This window comes from Musca domestica, unplaced genomic scaffold (assembly GCF_030504385.1).
Source record: "Musca domestica strain aabys unplaced genomic scaffold, Musca_domestica.polishedcontigs.V.1.1 2, whole genome shotgun sequence".
NCBI lineage: Eukaryota > Metazoa > Arthropoda > Insecta > Diptera > Muscidae > Musca > Musca domestica.
This window is the reverse complement of record NW_026712249.1, coordinates 15,527,475-15,548,612: the sequence shown is the minus strand read 5'-3', so window position 1 is coordinate 15,548,612 and position 21,138 is coordinate 15,527,475. Positions and strand designations below refer to the sequence as shown.

General features: G+C 33.4%; 1 protein-coding gene across 1 annotated transcript in view; it reads left to right on the top strand.

Annotated features, from left to right (window-relative positions):
* LOC101898963 (carbonic anhydrase 2) overlaps nucleotides 1-21,138 on the top strand; it is a 45,095-nt gene that overhangs the window by 430 nt on the left and 23,527 nt on the right. The window lies entirely within an intron of this gene.

The following is a 21,138-nucleotide window of genomic DNA, read 5'->3' as shown; positions in this document are numbered from 1 at the left end:
TAAGAAGACAGCAATTTGAACAATTTTGTGTTTTATTTTTCGATTTAATGTAAATATTTTTCTAGTTGTATATATGTATTCCACAATTTCCAATTGGAGAGTATGGATATTATTAAGGGGATGCGTGGCTTTTGCATTTGTCCAAGTGTTATGTGTATGACACTAGCTGGTGGTGTTGTTGTTGTTATTTTTGGGGGTACCACCACAACATTTTACTTGCCTTGCCTGACCTACCAGCCAACTTCCGCAAGCAATAGCGCATTGATAATATATTTATTGCTGTTGCTGTTCTTTTTATGCCATTCTCCTATTCCAATGAACTGTAACGTTCATGCCGATGCTGATGAAGATTTTTTTCAACTTTATTTCAGTTTTTATTTGATTCGATGACTATGACCCTGCACTTGCTTCCCCCCGCTCACTTAGCATACATAATAACACCAGAGATGGAACATTTTAAATTCTAGAAAGAAATATGTAGCTAATGGTACTCATCGATGTGGATGGGAAGAAATTTGAAATACGATCTTCTGTTCCCCGGAAGAGCATTTGAATGTTGTCCGTTTATAGAGCACCTATAGAAGACCTATCTATTGGTTGATAAGGCCTCGAGAAAGTTTAGGTTTAGAAGGCCTCTATCCGTCTGTGGAAATCACTCTAGCTTCCGAACGTAATGAAGTTGATAAAATTTTACCCAAATGTATATTATGTCTGCAGGACTTTTGATATTGAAAATGGGCCATGTAGATCCACATTTTGGTATAGCCCACATATATCGGCACCTCCCGATATTCGGTATTTTGATGATTTTTGCCACATTATTCACCGGAATTGTTTCAAATTCGGTATTTGAAGTTCGTAATGGATACTACAGTCCAAGACAGAAAATTGTCCGTGCAGGTCCACGCCTTCGTATAGCCCCCATATATAGATACTATTTTCGGTATTTTGGTGATTTAAGCGACATTATTCACCGAAATTTTTTCAAATTTGGTATTTGAAGTTCGTAAGGGATATTACAGCCTATGACAGAAAATTGTCTGTGCAGGTCCACGTTTTGGTATATCGCCCATATAATGCTACCTCCCTATATTCGGTATTTTGATGATTTTAGCTACATTACTCAAATTGCCAAATTCCTTCCAAACCGTGGAGGGTATTCAAAGTTCGGACCGGCCGAACTTACAGTTTTTTTTTTACTTCTTTTCTTTAGAAACCTCCAGACCTATTCAGAGTAGGTTTCTGAAAAGAATTTCTTTTAAGGACTACCGAATCTCTCATGGCGTGGATTTTAAAGATTTTTCAAGGAGAGATCTGTTATGGCGTGCATTTTTAAAGAATTTTCAAGGAGAGATCTGTTGCGGCGAGGATTTTTAAAGAATTTTCAAGGGGAGATCTGTTATGGCGTGAATTTTCAAAGAATTTTCAAGGAGAGATCTGTTATGGCGTGGATTTTTAAAGAATTTTTTAAGGAGAAATCTGTTATGGCGTGAATTTTTAAAGAATTTTTCCCTCAAGAACCTCCAGACTTTTAGCCGTAGATTTTTAAAGAATTTTTCCCTCAAGAACCTCCAGGCTTTTAGCCGTAGATTTTTAAAGATTTTTCCTCCAGACTTTTAGAGGTGGATTTTTTAAGAATTTTTTTCAAGAACCTACACACTTTTAGGCCTGTGTTTTTAAAGAATTTTCCCCTCAAGAACCTCCAGGCTTTTAGGGCTGGGTTTTTAAAGAATTTTCCCCTCAAGAACCTCCAGACTCTTAGGCCTTCATTTTAAAGAATTTTCCCCTCAAGAACCCCTTTAGACCTTTAGGCGTGGATTTTTCAAGAATTTTCCCCCCAAGAATATAGAGACTTTTAGGAGTGGATTTTTCAAGAAATTTTTTTATTAATAATCTCCAGACTTTTAGGCCTAGATTTTAAAGAATTTTCCACTCAAGAGCCCCTATAGACTTTTAGGCGTGGATTTTTCAAGAATTTTCCACTCAAGAGCCGCTCTAGACTCCCTCAAGAACCTAGAGACTTTTAGGCGTGGATCTTTCAAGAATTTTCCACTCAAGAGCCCCTCTAGACTCCCTCAAGAACCTAGAGACTTTTAGGCGTGGATGCGGATAATTTTTCCCTCGAGAACCTCCAGACTTTTAAGCGTGGATGTGGAGAATTTTTCCCTCAAGAACCTAGAGACTTTTAGGCGTGGATGCGGATGATTTTTTTTCCTCAAGAACCTTCAGACATTTAGGCGTGGATGTGGAGAATTTTTTATTTTTTTTGAAAATGTGGAGATTTTTTTCCCCTCAAGAACCTTCAGACTTTTAGGCGTGGATGTGGAGATTTTTTTCCCCTCAAGAACCTTTAGACTTTTAGGCGTGGATGTGGAGAATTTTTTATTTTTTTTTGAAAATGTGGAGAGTTTTTTCTCTCGACAACCTCCAGACTTTTAGGCGTGGATGTGGCGAATTTTTTTCTTCAGGGGTTGAATGAACAGATGTCTACAGCAGATTTTCATATCTCTGTATATTCTGAAGTCTTTTTACCACTTGAAAACCTTTGAATACTATTTTCCTTCCCAAATGAAAAAGTAACAGAAAAGTCCGACGGTATTGAAATTTCCATCCCTGATGTTGAAACATACACACTTATTCGAATATAAGTGGCGGCATGTGTAATATTGATTTTTTTAGCAATTAAGCTAGGGAAGGTGTGGGGGGGTGTTATGTTCAATCATAAAAGCGATGACGACGACCACAACTCCCGTGTGCCGTATGTTTGCTCTATCCATCCATCCATCCATCTGTCTGTGTGGTGGTGGATTGGTTGTCTATGCAAAATCTAAGACTGAAACAACAAATGGAGAAGGTCAACAAAGTGGTTTAAATCATAACAAATACTCAATTTGACCGGTAATCCCCTTTCCATTTTGTTTTTGTTTTTTGGCTCAGAATTTGGCCGACACTTTGTTGCGGAAAGTTTTGATGTTGTTTCCTATTACAGCTCCACCCCATAATGTTCTGTTGTTGTTTTTCTTCTGGGGTTGGTTGTCATAGTTTTTGGCCTTTTTGTTTTGTTGTCTTTTCATTTGTTTTGTTCTTGCCATTCTCCTCCTGAAACATACAAAAAAACAAAAAGAAGCATAACAACAACAAGCTATTATACGCACTAAAATTATAAAAAAATCACGAGATATGCATAAAACCGGTCGGAACCGTTTGTATATATTTGATACGGGCAGACACACAAGAAAGTTTTGTTGTTTCTATTCATTTAAGGTCAAATATACAGCCAAGCCGACGAGCACTTATCAAAACAGAATGTTATTTTTTTTTCTTTTTCTAGCGAAATATTCTAGAAACATAAACACGGTGTTAGCTGATACACCTTAAGTGAACAGTGGAACCTCGGCTTTTTTTAGTGAACAACCTAATGAGAAGATAATGATAGCAAAATTTGATAGCAAGTGCAAAAAAAACTAGAAGTATTTTTTTTTGGAGAACGAATACGGATACCTGGATATTTAAACCAAATGTCCGGGTTCAAGAACTGGACTCCCAAACTTGTGCCTTTTTTGACTTTTCATTAGCTTGCAAATGATATATTGTCCATTTGGCTTCGTACGTCCGGGTCCTAATGCCGGAATTTTAACTCAAATATCCGGGTCCGTCCCCCAAGAAAAAAATACTTTTACAAATTAGGATACAAATATCTACCTCTGGAAAAAAATTTAAAAAACCCGACGAGAGTTGTTCTATTATTTTATGAAGATAGCTGTTTGTAAGGAAGGCAGGCAACAAAAGGTGTGGATCTTATTTCATTGCGAAAAGGAGTGATATTTTTTCGATCTTATATGAACCTTAGGGGTTCCCTACGACTTATATGATATTTATGATTTTTTTAAATATGTCCATAAATTTTATTGAATATTTTTATTGGATAGGATAACTGGACTGAAATATTCTATCTCTGGTATATCTTCTCTGTGAGATTTATTTTATATAAAGCTTTTAATTGTCGACTTTTGCGGAATTTTTCCTTGAAAGAATTTTTTGAATTTTTATGATTACTCTCTCAAGTCAGAATTTAAAAAATGTTTTTTACAAGGACTGTCGGGACATTTGAACATGGGGTCTTAATAACATTTTTTTGGTTCATGAACCAACATTAATCCTGGATTAAAAAATAAAATCAAGGCCCACTAAACCTTTTAAGTGTCGATTTTTGCTCAGGACCACAATTTTTTAATACATTTTTTATATTTTTTCTAGAAAGATTGGTATTGAAATTTGGGGGAAAAGCCCTTGGGTTCTCAGTGGAATTTCTACTTGTTATAGCCCTCTAGTGAGTTCTGATATTTTTTGTTGCACAATTTCCGGAAATTGGCAAAATATTTGAACATCATTTATCTGAGACCTCTCTTCGTATTTTTTATACCCCCAGCCATATCGCGAGGGAGGGTATATATCCTTTGATAAGGCCAAAACGTGCCTCATCGAAATAACGGTTTTAGACCCTAGGTCTCTATGGATCAAATCCGTTTCAGGACATTGTGAGTCGATCTTCCGATGTCCGTCCGTCTGTCTGTCTGGCTGGCTGATGTGCTATATAACTGTCGAAGGAAGTATATAATTTTGTCCAAAGTTGGTACATCGTAATATTTTTGTCGAACTTAGATCGAGTTCGGAGATGGGAAATATCGGTCCACTCCTTCTGGTACCTGCCCCACAAAATGTCGAAATTTTCAATAAATATATTTTCTGCACAGAAAGAGAAAGGATAACCCGATTTTTCTCCAACTTTGCAAATTCTAATATTTGCGTCAGTGCTAGGTCAGGTGCGAAAATGGAAACTATCGGTCCACTCTATAAACTACCTCCCCCACAAAGGGCCAAAGTTTTGAATAATTGCAACTCTTATCAAATGTGATGGATGAGTCCGACTGTCTTCAAATTTCACACATCCCAATATTTTTATTAACCCAAGGTCTGGAATATATCGGTACACTCCTTCTGGTACCTCCCCCACAAAAGGTCGAAATTTTCAAAAATATGTATTTTCTGCACAGAAAGAGAAAGGATAACCCGATTTTGCTACAACTTTGCAAATTCTAATATTTGCGTCAGTGCTAGGTCAGGTGCGAAAATGGACAACATCGGTCCACTCCTTCTGGTACCTTCCCCACAAAGGGCCAAAATTTTGAATAATTACAATTCTTATAAAATGTGATGTAAGAGTCCGACTGTCTTCAAATTTCACACATCACAATATTTGTATTAACCCAAGGTCTGGTGTGAATATGGAATACATCGGTCCACTTCATCTGGTACCTCCCCCACAAAAGGTCAAAAATTTTAATATACATGAATACGAAAAAATGAAATTTACATCCGATTCCATTCACACTTGGCACATCTCAATATTTCCATCAACACAAGATCTGTTATGAGGATGGTAGAGATCGGAACATTCCTTCTGGTACCTCCCCCACAAAGGTTAAAAATTTAGAATAACCAAAACAATCATAAAATCCAAAATAAGCACCCGGATCACTTCAAATTACACACATCACAATATTTTTATTAACCCAAGGTGAGGTGTGAAGATGGAATATATCGGTCCACTTCTTCTGGTACCTCCCCCACAAAGGGTCAAAATTTTGAATAGCCATGAAGCCATAAACACGAAATTAATATCCGATTCCATTCAGACTTAGTACATCTCAATATTTCAATAAACACAAGATTTGTTATGAAGATGGTAGAGATCGAATGATTCCTTCTGGTACCACAAAGGGTCAACATTTCGAATAAACAAAACGATCATAAAATCCGAAATAAGCTTCCGGTTCTCTTCATATTACACACGTCTCATTTTTCCACTAACATAAAGCCGGGTGTGAAGATGGAATATATCGGTCCACTGCTTCTGTTACCTACCCCACAAAGGGTCAAAATTTTGAATATTCATGAAACTCCTAAAACACGAAATTTTCAATCCATACTTCACACATCACACATTATTTCAATCAACACAAGATCTGTTATAAAGATGGTAGAGATCGGACCATTTCTTCTGGGCTCCAGATTTAAAAAAAAAAAAAACGCTTAAAGAATGCGATATAAACATTCAACCATTTTCAAATTTCCGACATGTTGTGACAATGATCCAGCGAGGGGTCACAATTTTCAATACTTGTATCTGTCATCACTTGCGAAACAAATCAGCGATTCTTTACAAATTGTCATATCTAAATATTTCTCTCAACCAGAAACCTGGGATGAATGTGTAATTTAGTGGAATTTAGGATTTCGCATAAAATTATATATAAATGTTCGATTTTTCTTGTAATTTTGACCATTCAAATATTGAAGTATAAAAATGGAACACTTCGGTCCACTATATCTGTTAACTCACGCATATTTCCAAATTTTGCAAAAATGTGCACATATCTCATATAAAGTATAGGAAGTAGTCGATATAGTCCAAATCTGGCATGTTGTAATACATATGAAGTGGAGGAATTCCACGCGCATGAAGAGGGCGTCAATGCACCCGTACCAACATCAGTCAAAGTTAAATTAGTGTTTCTTTTTTAAATACGACATTGATTTTTGAAGGAGCTGAGGTCAATCATGGTGTTGTCACGTTACATCGGCAAGAAGATCCATCGAGAAGGATTTTTTTTGGAAATACGGATCACTTCCTTTCCAAAGGTCACCGATTGTTTTCTGGAGGTTAAAGTTAATGCTTTTCTGTTATATAAAGACCCGTGTCGTATCCACCGACACTGGAGTACCCATTTCAGTAATAACTTTATTGAGTGAATCAACTTCAGCTATTAAACCGACAGTCCATTTGCTTTCCAAAGATCACCGTGTGTGCTTTAAATCTCTGTTCTTATTCTCCCCTTCTCCCGAGCAATAATATGGCCATCAGACGGATCTTAATCGAAAACTATCAACTATTTTTGGTCGTCCCCTGAGGATCAATGACTACCATACGGTGCTCCTAGAACATTGTCAGAAGGTCCTTCCGTTAAGTTTGATAATAATATTACTATGTACTAAGTTTGGACCAAATCGGATACTCCCTTCGAAAGTTATCGTGCGCACCAGCCAGCCAGACAGACGGACGGACACCGCTAGATCGACTCCAAATGTCTTGAAACGGATTTGGTCCAAAGTGACCTTGGGTCAGCCATGTGGCTGAGTTTAAAAAAAGAAGAGGTATCATGTGGCTTGAAAACCTGGCTTGGAAAAAATGGAAATGCCAGATCTAAACCAGTTAGCATTTTTGGGTTGAATTATATCCAGTTTTTTCAATGAAATTAAAAAAAGAAAAGAGGAGGAGTTATGTGGCTTGCAAACCTGGTTTGGGGATAGTCTACAGTTCGGTAAAATTCTATGGGAATTCCGGTTCTAAACATATCAGCCATTTTTCCTGCAAGATGCTTATTGTTTGTTATGAAGATCTTGGTTATTGGTAGATTATTATTAGTTCAATATCCAAATGGCAGTATTGACGTCATAAAATTGGCTAAATATTTGCACATCATTTATCAGAGATCTCCCTTCGTGTTTTTTGTATGTTAACTTCAATTAATAAAATTGTGTGAATCACCACAGATCACTCACACACTTTCTTATGATTCCCAAAAATTGGGGATTTACCCAAAATTAGAGACTTGCTCCAATGCTCAATTGATTGGTTTACACAGAGAGCAAAGTTCACAACCAGAGAGGGTCTGTATTTTGCTCTTCATGATTTCCTCTTCAAAGATAAGTTTCAATGTTAAAATTAATTCCAGTTGGTCTGGCCAGACGTTTTTATGGCTTTGCAAAACCAAACAAAGTTAACTTCTTTAAGTTGTTGCCGCTGTATGCTATTGAAAATCGAATTCTAATACCAAATCGCGAGTAGGTCATGAATGAGTGAATATTCACACACATGCCGAAGTGAGTGTATCAATGAATTATGGTGAAGACAACGATAGAAACAGCAGCAGAAGCTGTCGTGTGTTTTGTCGCCGAAAAAATGTCACACCGCTCTGACGTGTTACGGAAAGTTTTGAAATCAAAGTATTTATGTTTTATTTTTTTTAAAGAGAATTTAAATTAAGTTTGTCGAGTTTTAGCCAGAATTCATGCCCAGATGTTGGGGGTATTTGTTTTTGCCAAAGCATTATTATAATTAGTTCGTGGAAGTACTGCCAAAATGTGGGGGATAATGGAATTTTTAACGGTAGACTAAGGAAGTTGTTTTTTCGAGAGAGTTTGGAAATTAAATTTAATCGAAATTTATAAGTTTTAGAAAAAAATACATAAAACAAGTTAAAACGCATCAGTCGGTTTTCCACACAGATGTATACCCTCAGCCAATGTTCGATGATTTAAATATATTTTGACTTCTGTTGTGATTATTCACATGGTTGAACCTCTATGGAGTAGATTCCGAAGGAATGGGCCAATATTGTACATATTGTGTAAAATATTAATATAGGAAAAATTAGAAGAAAATCGAACAATTTTATGAGAATTCATAAAATCGATACTTATCCCAGCTTTTTGGTTCAGAAAAATACTTAGATAAAGCAAGTTCTTAAAAATCGCTGACTTGTTTCGCAAGTTATAACAGAAAATTGAATTTTGAAAATTGTGACTCTTTTTGGGTGAGGTACCAGAAGGGGCTCGCAATTATATATCATCTTCACAACAGATCTTGTGTTAGCAAAAAATGCTTGGATGTATGAAATTTAAAGAGGGTAGGATACTTATTTCACTTTCTTTGAACGTTTTGCCTTTCAAAATCTTAAACGCTATGTAGGGAAGGTACCAGAAGAAATGGTCCAATATTTGGCATTTTTATAAGAGATCTTGTGCTGGTGGAAATATTGAGATGTACCAAGCCTGAGTGGAATCGGATGTTAATTTCCCGTGTTATGAGCTTCTTGGATACTCAAAATGTTCACCCTTTGTAGGGGAGGTAACAGAAGGAGTAGACCGATTTATCCCATCCTAATTCCAGACTTGGCTTAATAAAAATATTGTGATGTGTCTAATTTAAAGCGAACCGGATGCTTATTTCGGATTTTATAATCGTTGTGGTTTTTCAAAAATTTGAACCTTTGTGGGGGAGGTACCAGAAGAAATGGTCCGATCCCTACCATCTTTGTAAGAAATCTTGTGTTTATGAAAATATTGAGATCAGGCAATTATGAATGGAATCAGATGGTAATTTCGTGTTTTATGAGCTTCATGAATACTCAAAAATTTGACCCTTTATGGGGGAGGTACCAAAAAGTGTGGACCGTTATATCTTCATCATCCTCACACCAGAACGTGGGTTAATAAAAATATTTAGATTTGTGTATTTTGAAGAGAACCAGATGCTTATTCCGGATTTTATGATAGTTTTGGTTATTTAAAATTTTAACCCTTTGTGGGGAAGGACCAGAAGGAATGGTCCGATCTCTACCTTCTTTATAACAGATCATGTGTTGATAGAAATATTGTCAAGTATGAGTGGAATCGGACGTTAATTCAGCGTTTTATAAGCTTCAGGATTTTTCAAAATTTTGACCCTTATGTGGGGGAGGTACCAGAAAGAGTGGACCGAAATATTCCATCTTCCATCTTGGGTTACTAAAAATATTTTGATGTGTGTAAATTGAAACGAACCAGATGCTTATTTCGGATTTTATGATCGGTTTTGTTTATTCAAATCTTTGATCCTTTGCGGGGGAGGTATCAGAAGGAATGGTCCGATCTCTAACATCTTTATAACAGATATTGTGTTGGTGGAATAATTGAGATGTGCCAAGTCTGAATGGAATCGGATGTAAATTTCGTTTTATGAGCTTCATGGATATTCGAAATCTTGACCCTTTGTGGGTGAGGTACCAGAAGGAGTGGACCAATATATCCCATCTTCACACCAGACCTTGGGTTAGTATAATTATTGTGATGTGTGTAATTTAAAGACGTTCGGACACTTACATCACATTTTACAAGAGTTAAAATTATTCAAAATTTTTATCCTTTGTGGGGGAGGTACTTGATGGAGTGTACCGATATTGTCCATTTTCGCATCTGACCTAGAACTGATGCAAATATTTGGATTCGCAAAGTTTGAGCAAAATTGGAATATCCTTTCTCATTCTGTGCAGTAAACTATTTTCTTTGCAAATTTTGAAATTTTTTGCTGGAGATACCAGAAGGAGTGGACTGATATTGTCCATCTTCGAACTCGATCTAAGTTTGACAATAATATTACGTTGTACCAAGTTTGGATCAAATCGGATACTCCCTTCGAGAGTTGTCGTGCGCACCAGCCAGAGAGACAGACAGACGTACAAACATTGCTAGATCGACTCCAAATGTCGTGAAACGGATTTGGTCCAAAAATACCTAGGGTCTTAAACCATTATTTCGATGAGGCATGTTTTGGCCGTATCAAATGATATATGCCCTATGTACCCAGATGGCGAGGGTATAATAAAGAGAAGTTGAAAACTTTTGATCTTCGAAATCTTATTATTTTTAACAGCGGATAGTCTTTTATAACTGACAAACTTTTCAAGCCGGTTTTCATGGGAAAACTTATTAAGGACACGGAAACCTACATAAACTTCCATGTTATATTAAGTGGTCTGATGTCTAGGCTATCTTTATAATATAAAATTTTCAAAATCGTGTTAATAGTTCAGGAGTTAGAAGAGTTTTTCCAAAATAACCCAGTAATTAATAACAATCATACGCTCCGAGGTACCAAATTTAAAATGTGCATAGCTACTCTGCTATTGCTTAGATTTTAAAAATCCAACCAGTTTTTCAAAGCTGATGAACCCATTCAGGGGCCAGCCTAATCAATTATCTTTACTCTTAGGTTCTCCGCAGACATATTTAGCAGATGAACGAATCCTGCTTCGACTTTGGGTCACAAGGTTTCTGCAAAGCTATACCGACTTCGTTACCACCCCATCAGTGTGCTTCTCATTGTCCTTTTTCATCGCAACTGACTGACCAGTGTCATCACTATTTTCTTTGAATCAGATCGATGTCCCTCAGTCGATCTCACCTTTTCATAGATACTGGCTGTATAGCAACACGCCACTCTCTTAAGTGAAATTGGCACTTCAGGACATATTACGTTCTTCTGCCCTCTCGTCTTGAAAACCTTTGTGGTCGACACTGCCCAGTCCAACTCTTTTGTAATATTCGCAACCAGGAATCGGAGGAATCGGCATATTAAACCCCCGCTAAGTGAAATTGTGCAATCAGTTGCTTGACTTGTGAGATAATCTACAGTGTTTTCACAGCTTATTTTAATTAATAATATACATTTAATATTTATATCATGAATCCTCCAATCTAGGCAATACCAAATGAATTTTGTTAAGAAAAAATCAAAATTAAAGTTCCAAAGCTAAGATAGGTTTTTAGAATGAGATCAAAAATTAATATACTCATACGCTCTTGGGTACCTTTTTTCAAAAAATTTCATTACTACATAACTATGGCTTGGATATTTGTCATAAAACTCTTCTTCTACAGATATACTTATGGAAAATAAATAAATAAAAACTGGAAAAATTTGGTCTTTCAACCTGAAAGTTAAAAGCCTTGGGTCAGTTTTTTTTAAAGAAAATATATGGTTTTTCATGAACAATATTTTCAAGTCCACTTACATCTACATAATCTTCCTATTTATATAATATTGCCTTATATCTAGGCTACTCAAATAATATACAAATTTCAAAAACGAATTAGTAGTTCAGGAGTTAGAAGAGTTTTTCCAAAGTAATCCAATAATTAATAATAATCATACGCTCTGATGCACCAATACTAAAAAATTCATAACTACGGTAATATTACTTGGATTTTGGACATCAAACCAGTTTTGTAAAGCTAAGCAGCTGACAAATAAATAGAAATTCCTTAATTTTAAACCGCTAAAGAATTATTTAAAATGTTTCTAAAAATAAATTTGAAGTTTATATCAATTACCGTAAATACCCTTTACAAAAACCTTTAATCAAATCAGCAGCTAATTTTCACTTCACCTTCTGTGTGTGTGATAATTACAGACATTGCGTGTTACCTTTTATTGCACCTAAAGTGAATTGACAACAAAATTATTTCAAATCACTTAATGCGATACAATTGCGATTGAATGAACTGAACGAACGAACTAATGTTTGGGGGCAATGTGATAAAAAAAGGCTACGATTGGTGAACGCCGCTTATCAAACTAACTACCCAGCTATCTTTACCTTTAGATAGCTTTATTTTTAGTTTCAAGGGTTATGGATGGTAATTGTTTCCAGAAAAATCCACAGAACAAACAACGGACGGACGTGCACAACATCATCAGATAACTATCGGAAGTTTTTGGCAATTCATTTTTATTTATCTCTTGCTATTCACCCAATGAAATGTTAATGACATATTTATGATTAGATTTCAGAAGTAAAAAGTGTTTGTTCTTTCAATAATTTTGATTTGATAATTGCCATTTATTTTGTAATTAAAATTAAATTAATTCCATTTTTTGTTAAACTCATAATAATATGTTATTACATTTCAATATGCAAATGAAACTGCGAGTGATGGAAAACAACCAACAGCCGTTCGTGAGAGATTCTACTACCATTTTACAAAAATTTTTGATGATTTATGTGTAGTGATCTTTTAATATTTCAAGGCTATTGTTTTCCAAAACCGTTCAAGGAATATGTTTTTGTGTTTTCATTTGAAATATTTTTCTATTTAAATACTAGTTGTATTAATATAGTATTTATATCAAATAGCTGCGTGAATAAGCTACCCAAAAATTGTTTTCTTTTTAAATTCGTGTAAATAGTTCGAGAGTTAGAAGAGTTTTTCTAAAATAATCCAAAAATTAATAATAATCATACGCTCGAGGGTACCAAATTTTTAAATTCAATAACTACCGTACTATAGCATGGATTTTGGACATTGAAACGTTTTTGGAAAGATAATGATTTTTTCTTTATAAAATTGAGAAAATATATTTTTAGGACAAACATTTTCAAAAATATTTTTTCCAAGACATTTTATTGAATGTTTTCCAGTTTTCGTGGACAAAATTTTCAGTGCCTGGGTATACATTTTTATTGTCAGTTATATGAATTTAATATGTATATAATATAGCCACGTGTCTGGGCCATCAAAAAATGATTTCCTTGTTAAAATCAAGTAAATACTTTGGGATTTAGAAGAATTTTTCCAAAATAACCAAAAAATTAATAATACTCATACGCTCCTGGACACCAACTTTAAAAATTCAATAACTACCGCACTATAGCATGGATTTTGGACATTGAAACGTTTTCGGAAAGCTAATTAATTTTTCTTTATAAAATTGAGAAAATATATTGTAAGGGGAAAATTTTTAAAAATATTTTTTCAAAAAACTTTTAAAGAATGTTTCCAGTTTTGCATGAACATACTTTTCTGTGTCTGGGTATATTTTTTAGTTATATTATTTTTTTATATTCATATTATATAGCCCCGTGTATGGCCCATCAAAAAATGATTTCTTTTTTAAAATCGAGTAAATACTTTGAGATTTAAAAGATTTTTTCTGAAATAACCCAAAAATTAATAATACTCATACGCTCCCGGGCACCAATTTTAAAAATTCAATAACAACCGTACTATAGTATGGATTTTGTACAATGAAACGTTTTTAGAAAGCTAATGAATTTTTCTTTATAAAATTGAGAAAATATATTGTGAGGAGAAAAATGTTTAAAAATATTTTTTTAAAGAACTTTTAAAGAATGTTTCCAGTTTTACATGGACGTCTGGGCCACCAAGAAATGGTTTGCTTTAAAAATTTGTTAAGTAATTCGAGATATTGATAAGTTTTTCTAAAATAATCTAAATATTAATAATAAACATACGCTCGAGGGCACCAAATTTAAAAATTCTGTAACTACCGTACTAATTTATGGATTTTGGACATTGAGACATTCATGAAAAGCTAAGAAATTCTCGAATAAAGAAATGCAAAAAAATATACTGTGTGAGGTTGTTATTATTCGAAAATATTTTTTGAAAGATCTTTTGAAAAACATTTTCCAGTTTTTCATAGATATATTTTTTAAAGCCGTGTCTAGGCTACCCAAAAACTATTTTCTTTTTAACATCGGGTAAATATTTCGAGAGTTAGATGAGTATTTTTGAAATTATCCAAAAATTAATAGTAATCATACGATCCGGTGTACCAACTTTAAAGATGCAATAACTGCCGCATTATAGCATCGATTTTGGACATTGAAACCCTTTTGGAAAGCTACGAAACTTTTCTAATGAAAAAAAAAAAATAAACAATTGAAAACATATATTTTTCGACGAATAATAAGGGACTTTGGATAAGGACCCCTCAAAAAAGGGATTCTCAGATTTTACAATCGTTGAGGTTGAAGAATATTTTGTCTTAGATCACCTGTTCTGTTATCATGGAATTTTTAAAGATATTTTTTAAGGGGCTTTAGACCACTAATCTTGGATTTTTAAACAACGTTCTTTCAAAGGCCAACTGATCAACCAAAGTGAATTTTTTAAGGAATATTTTTTTGTGGATTTTTAAGAACATTTTTTGTCAGTACCCTTCTGTAGAAGGTCGAACCACGGAACGCTATCATTGGTCGGATGAAAATTCTTGAAGAAAAACCTTTAATAAATATAAGCAGGTGGTCCTGGAAAAAAAGTCTTTAATAAATCCAAGTCTATTGTTCAAATGACGCTTGAAAACAAATCTTTAAGAAAATCCACAATAATTGGACTGATGGTCGCTGAAAAAATCCAGTTTTGGTCCTTAAACAAATTCGTTAAAAAATCCATTTTTTTAAATACCAAATTAATTGGACAGATGGTCTTTGAAAAAATTCCTAAAAAATGCAGGTTTGGTCCTTGAAAAATCAATCTCTAAAAAGACCACGTTAATAGGACAGATAGTCCTTGTATAAATTCTTTAAAAAAATAACATTAATTGGACAGATGGTCCTTGAAAAAAAAATTCGTTAGAAGCATTTTTTAAGAAAAAAAATTTCCAGAAATATCAGACCAAATGTGGTTTTTAAATATTTTTTTTTTCAGGCTCATCAGACCATTTAATCACATCCAAACGTGAATTAAAAAAATATTCAGGCCCACCAGACCATCCAAATAAAGATTTTTAAAGATAACATTTTTCAAGTCTATCAAGCAATCCAAACGTGAATTTTTGAAGAAACATTTTTTCAATTTCAAATCATCCAAACGAGGATTTCTAAAGTATTTTTTTCAGGCTTATCAGAGCAACCGGCAAAATTTTCTGGGCACCAAAACGTGGATTTTTAAAGATTTTTTTCAGGTCGATCATCATAATGAGGATTTTTAAAGATTTTTTTCAGGTATATCAGACCAACCAAACACGTATTTTTTAAGAATTTTTTTTCAGGACTAGTAGACCAAACAGGCAAAGATTTTTTAAAAATTTTTCAGGACTATCCGGCCAACTAAGACATTTTTTTTCAGACAACACACACGTGCATTTTTAAAGAAATTATTTCAGGACCACATAAACGTGGATTTAAATTTTTTTTCAGAACCACACAAAAAGTCGATTTAAAAAAATTAGGATTATGGATTTTTTTAAAGAATTTTTTTAGGACTATCGGTCCACACAAACGTGTATCTTTTAAGAACAAAAGTAGATTTGAAAACAAAAATTTTTCTGGCCCATTAGTACATTCAAACGCAGATTTTTTAAAAAATGTAGGATTTTAAGGAATGTAGAAAAAATATAGGATTTTTTTTTAGGAAAAAAACAGGTCATATTTTTTTAAGGAAAATTGGATCAACAATCTTTGATTTCTTAAAAATTTTTTTTTTTCAAGGACCTTCTGAACAATAATCGATCTTCTGACTATTTTAAACAATTTTCTAATGAATAATTTTAGTAATATTTTTTTAAGTAGTTATGAAGTTTTTAAAGAATATTTTTTATGGATCATCTGACAAATAATCCAGAGTTTTTTTACAAATATTTTTTATGGATCATCTGGCAAATAATTCTGATTTTCTAAGATTTTCTAAATCATCTTGGATTTTTAAGAGAATTTATTATTTCAAGGATCGAGTTTTTTAAAGAACTTTTTCCAAGGATCTTCTGATTTTTAAGGTTTTCCTTCAAGGACCATCAGACCTGTAATCATCGATATTTTATAGAATATATTTTGAAGGATCATCAAACCCAAAATCAAGCTCTTTTAAAAAAAGATCACAGGCCTTTGATTTTTAAGGATATTTCTTCGAGGACCATCACCTGTAATCGACGATATTTTCTAAAAAAATATTGAAGGATCATCAAAATTTCAATCAAGATATTTTTCTAAAAAAAATCATAAACCCGTAATTGTTTATTTTTTTACTATTTCTTTTATGGACGCCTTGTTTGTACCCATCTACGTAGGAGGTCCATTGTAAAGTTATCATAAAATGGCATACGTGAGAACATTTCCAAATATTTATTCAAAACACTTCTTGTTGTTTTTATATTTTCTGTACCAGCTGATAAGAACATAAGAGGCGTCTGTTATTCAGAGTTATCAAGAACTTTCAAGTATCTCGCGCTTAAAAGTGGGGGTTGCAAATGTACCGAAAATGTTTCTAAAAATAACAACTTTTTCGCACGAGCGATACAATTTTTAATAAAAAAAAAAAACAAATAAATGTCATTTATGGTTAAATAAATAAGATAGCATTTCTCATGTGATACGATGCTACGAAAAAAAAGAGAATACAGATTTTGTAAATTTTGATGTTTTGCCGTATCCCTCAGCAGATAGTGTTTTTTTGTAATCCAAAATAGTGCCGCATTGGTGAGGAAATGTTGAGACCTGTGGCAGTAATATTCGTTTTCCCCTCCCAAAAAAATCTTCATGACCTAAATGTCATTCTTTAATCCGCCCGAAAAAAACACAAATGTTTACGTGATTAAAAAATGTTTGTACCCTCGTCGTCTTATCTGAAAAGCGATTAGGGACCGCGGTACATAACTTACCTACCCACTTGGAGTTTACTCACATTAAGTGTTCTTGGCCCCAAGACAACGATATACGTAAGACCTCGATAACGTAGAGTACGATCAATGACGTGGTTCCAGGTGTTATTATTGTTGACTCAAGTGAGTTATTTGGTATTTATTTTTATCAGAATTACCAAAAAAATGTTATCAAGAAGTGGTCAGTTATTTTTTTTATTCTTTCTATGAATTCGGTAATTCATACCCATCAATGTCGCGTCATGACATGACGCTTAATGACAGAATCAGATATTTTAAATCGGTTGCTAATATCAATAATAAAAATGTCAAAAACATATGGGAACACAAGAGTGTTATTTTTAAAACGGATATTTTATCACTTTGAAAAAAAAAACCTAAGAATTTTGGCCGGATAGATATTATATATTTCTTTAAAAAACGTAGGACTGTACGTGGTCTTTTGAAAAAAATCTTTTTTAAAAATCCACGATTATTGGTCAAATGGTCTTTGGAATAAAATCTTTTTTAAAAATCCACGTTTATTGGTCAAATGGTCTTTGGAAAAAAATCTTTTTTAAAAATCCACGTTTATTGGTCAAATGGTCTTTGGAAAAAATTCTTTTTTTAAAATCCACGTTTATTGGTCAAATGGTCTTTGGAAAAAATTCTTTTTTAAAAATCCACGTTTATTGGTCAAATGGTCTTTGGAAAAAATTCTTTTTTAAAAATCCAGGTTTATTGGTCAAATGGTCTTTGGAAAAAATCTTTAAACAATCCTCATTTATTGGTCAGATGGTCTTTGAAAAAAAAATCCACTTTTATTGGTCAGATGGTCTTTGGAAAAGAATTCTTCAAAAAAATCCATATTTATTGGTCAGAGATTCTTTGGAAAAAATTCTTTAAAAAATTTCCATTTATTGGTCAAATGGTCTTTGGAAAAAATTCTTTAAAAAATCCACGTTTATTGGTCAAATGGTCTTTGGAAGAAATTCTTTAAAAAATCCACGTTTATTGGCCGGATGGTTTCTTGGAAAAAATTCTTTAAAAAATCCCCATTTATTGGTCAGGTGGTCTTTGGAAAAAAATCTTTAAAAAATCCACGTTTATTAGTCAGGTGGTCTTTGGAAAAATTCTTTAAAAAATCCAAGTTTATTGGTCAGATGGTCTTTTGAAAAAAATTCTTTAAAAAATCCACATTTATTGGTCAAATGGTCTTTGGAAAAAATTCTGTAAAAAATTCACGTTTATTGGCCAGGTGGTCTTTGGAAAAAAATCTTTTTTAAAAATCCATGTTTATTGGTCAGGTGGTCTTTGGAAAAATTCTTTAAAAAATCCACGTTTATTGGTCAGATGGTCTTTGGAAAAAAATGTTTAAAAAATCCACGTTTATTGGTCAAATGGTCTTTGGAAAAAATTCTTTAAAAAATCCACGTTTATTGGTCAAATGGTCTTTGGAAAAAATTCTTTAAAAAATCCACGTTTATTGGTTAAATGGTCTTTGGAAAAAATTCTTTAAAAAATCCACGTTTATTGGTCAAATGGTCTTTGGAAAAAATTCTTTAAAAAATCCACGTTTATTGGTCAAATGGTCTTTGGAAAAAATTCTTTAAAAAATCCACGTTTATTGGTTAAATGGTCTTTGGAAAAAATTCTTTAAAAAATCCCCATTTATGGGTCAGATGGTCTTTGGAAAAAATTCTTTAAAAAATCCACGTTTATTGGTCGGATGGTCTTTGGAAAAAATTCTTTAAAAAATCCACGTTTATTGGTCAAATGGTCTTTGGAAAAAAATCTTTTTTAAAAATCCACGTTTATTGGTCAAATGGTCTTTGGAAAAAAATGGTCTTTGGTGAAATTCTTTAAAAAATCCACGTTTATTGGTCGGATGGTCTTTGGAAAAAATTCTGTAAAAAATTCACGTTTATTGGTCAGGTGGTCTTTGGAAAAAAATCTTTAAAAAATCCACGTTTATTGGTCAGGTGGTCTTTGGAAAAATTCTTTAAAAAATCCACGTTTATTGGTCGGATGGTCTTTGGAAAAATTCTTTAAAAAATCCACGTTTATTGGTCGGATGGTCTTTGGAAAAAATTCTGTAAAAAATTCACGTTTATTGGTCAGGTGGTCTTTGGAAAAAAATCTTTTTTAAAAATCCATGTTTATTGGTCAGGTGGTCTTTGGAAAAATTCTTTAAAAAAACCACGTTTATTGGTCAGATGGTCTTTGGAAAAAAATGTTTAAAAAATCCACGTTTATTGGTTAAATGGTCTTTGGAAAAAATTCTTTAAAAAATCCACGTTTATTGGTTAAATGGTCTTTGGAAAAAATTCTTTAAAAAATCCACGTTTATTGGTTAAATGGTCTTTGGAAAAAATTCTTTAAAAAATCCACGTTTATTGGTCAAATGGTCTTTGGAAAAAATTCTTTAAAAAATCCACGTTTATTGGTCAAATGGTCTTTGGAAAAAATTCTTTAAAAAATCCACGTTTATTGGTTAAATGGTCTTTGGAAAAAATTCTTTAAAAAATCCCCATTTATGGGTCAGATGGTCTTTGGAAAAAATTCTTTAAAAAATCCACGTTTATTGGTCGGATGGTCTTTGGAAAAAATTCTTAAAAAAATTCACGTTTATTGTTCAGATGGTCTTTGGAAAAAATTCGTTAAAAAATCCACGTTTATTGGTCGGATGGTCTTTGGAAAAAAATCTTTAAAAAATCGACGTTTCTTGGCCGGATGGTCTTTGGAAAAAAATCTTTAAAAAAATCCCCATTAATTGGTCAGATGGTCTTCGACAACAATTCTTTAAAAAATTCCCATTTATTGGTCAAATGGTCTTCGACAACAATTCTTTTAAAAATCTCCATTTATTGGTCAAATGTTCTTCGACAAAAATTCTTAAAAAAATCCACGTTTATTGGTCAGATGGTCTTTGAAAAAAATTCTTTAAAAAATCCACGTTTATTGGCTGGATGGTCTTTGGAAAAAATTCTTTAAAAAATCCACGTTTATTGGTCAGATGGTCTTTGGAGAAAATTCTTTAAAAAATCCACGTTTATTGGCCGGATGGTCTTTGGAAAAAATTCTTTAAAAATCCACGTTTATTGGTCAGATGGTCTTTGGAAAAAATCTTCTTTACCTTTCCCCATATTTGTGCTTTTTATTTTACTTTTCGTTGCAGCATCCAGAACAATGGAGCATTGTCGTCGTATATCATTCAATCCAAAGCTAACTCTTTGAAGATCAAAAGGTTTGATTCGAACATTTAAAAATATTCCAACAAAGTGTCGCTAGGTGGACGAATTGAAAACAAATTGTAAGCATGTGATACAAAATATTTATGCATTTCAATTTCACTTATTTCGTTTTTTTTTTTTTTTTGCTTTTTTCTTAATAGGCCAATCGATTGTGCATCATCCATGTGTCCCACCCATTTCCATTTGTGTCGTCCGGCAGTCTGTCTGCCTCGCCTGCCAGTCTAGCCTGTCCATCTCAATTTATTTTCATTTTCATCTTAAATCAGCAATCAAATCAAATGATACGTCAGAAATGTTTATAGGCAAGCAATTGTTTGTTGTCCCATAATCACTGGAGGTGGTGACACACACTCATCAATTGTAATTAATTTGCATATCGAGTCAATTGATTCAATTCGCTTCCAATTTGCTTTCCGGCTGGCGGCTACACATGCGAATTAGTTACCTGGTGTGGGGAATATGAATGCATGATTAGATAATAAAAAAATTATTTTTCTCTATTACCGCAAGATCTTTCCATAGGAGATCAGTAAATTTTGTCAAGGAGACACTCGACCTATAGTGGATCATTAACCAACTTGGAATGAAAACAAGTAAAATAGAGGCATTCGGTTTTGCCGACAGATGTATACCCACCCCCAGCTTTGAGTCATGATTATTCAAACTCTTGATCCTTTATGATGGGGGAGGTTCCGAAGCAGTTGTCCAATATTGACCAATTCGTATCTGACCTAAGACTGACATAAAAACTACAACGTGATAAATTTTGACTATATCGACCATTTCATATACTTTATGTGAGATATGTGCAAATTTTTGAAAATTGCGGAAAAATGTGTGAGG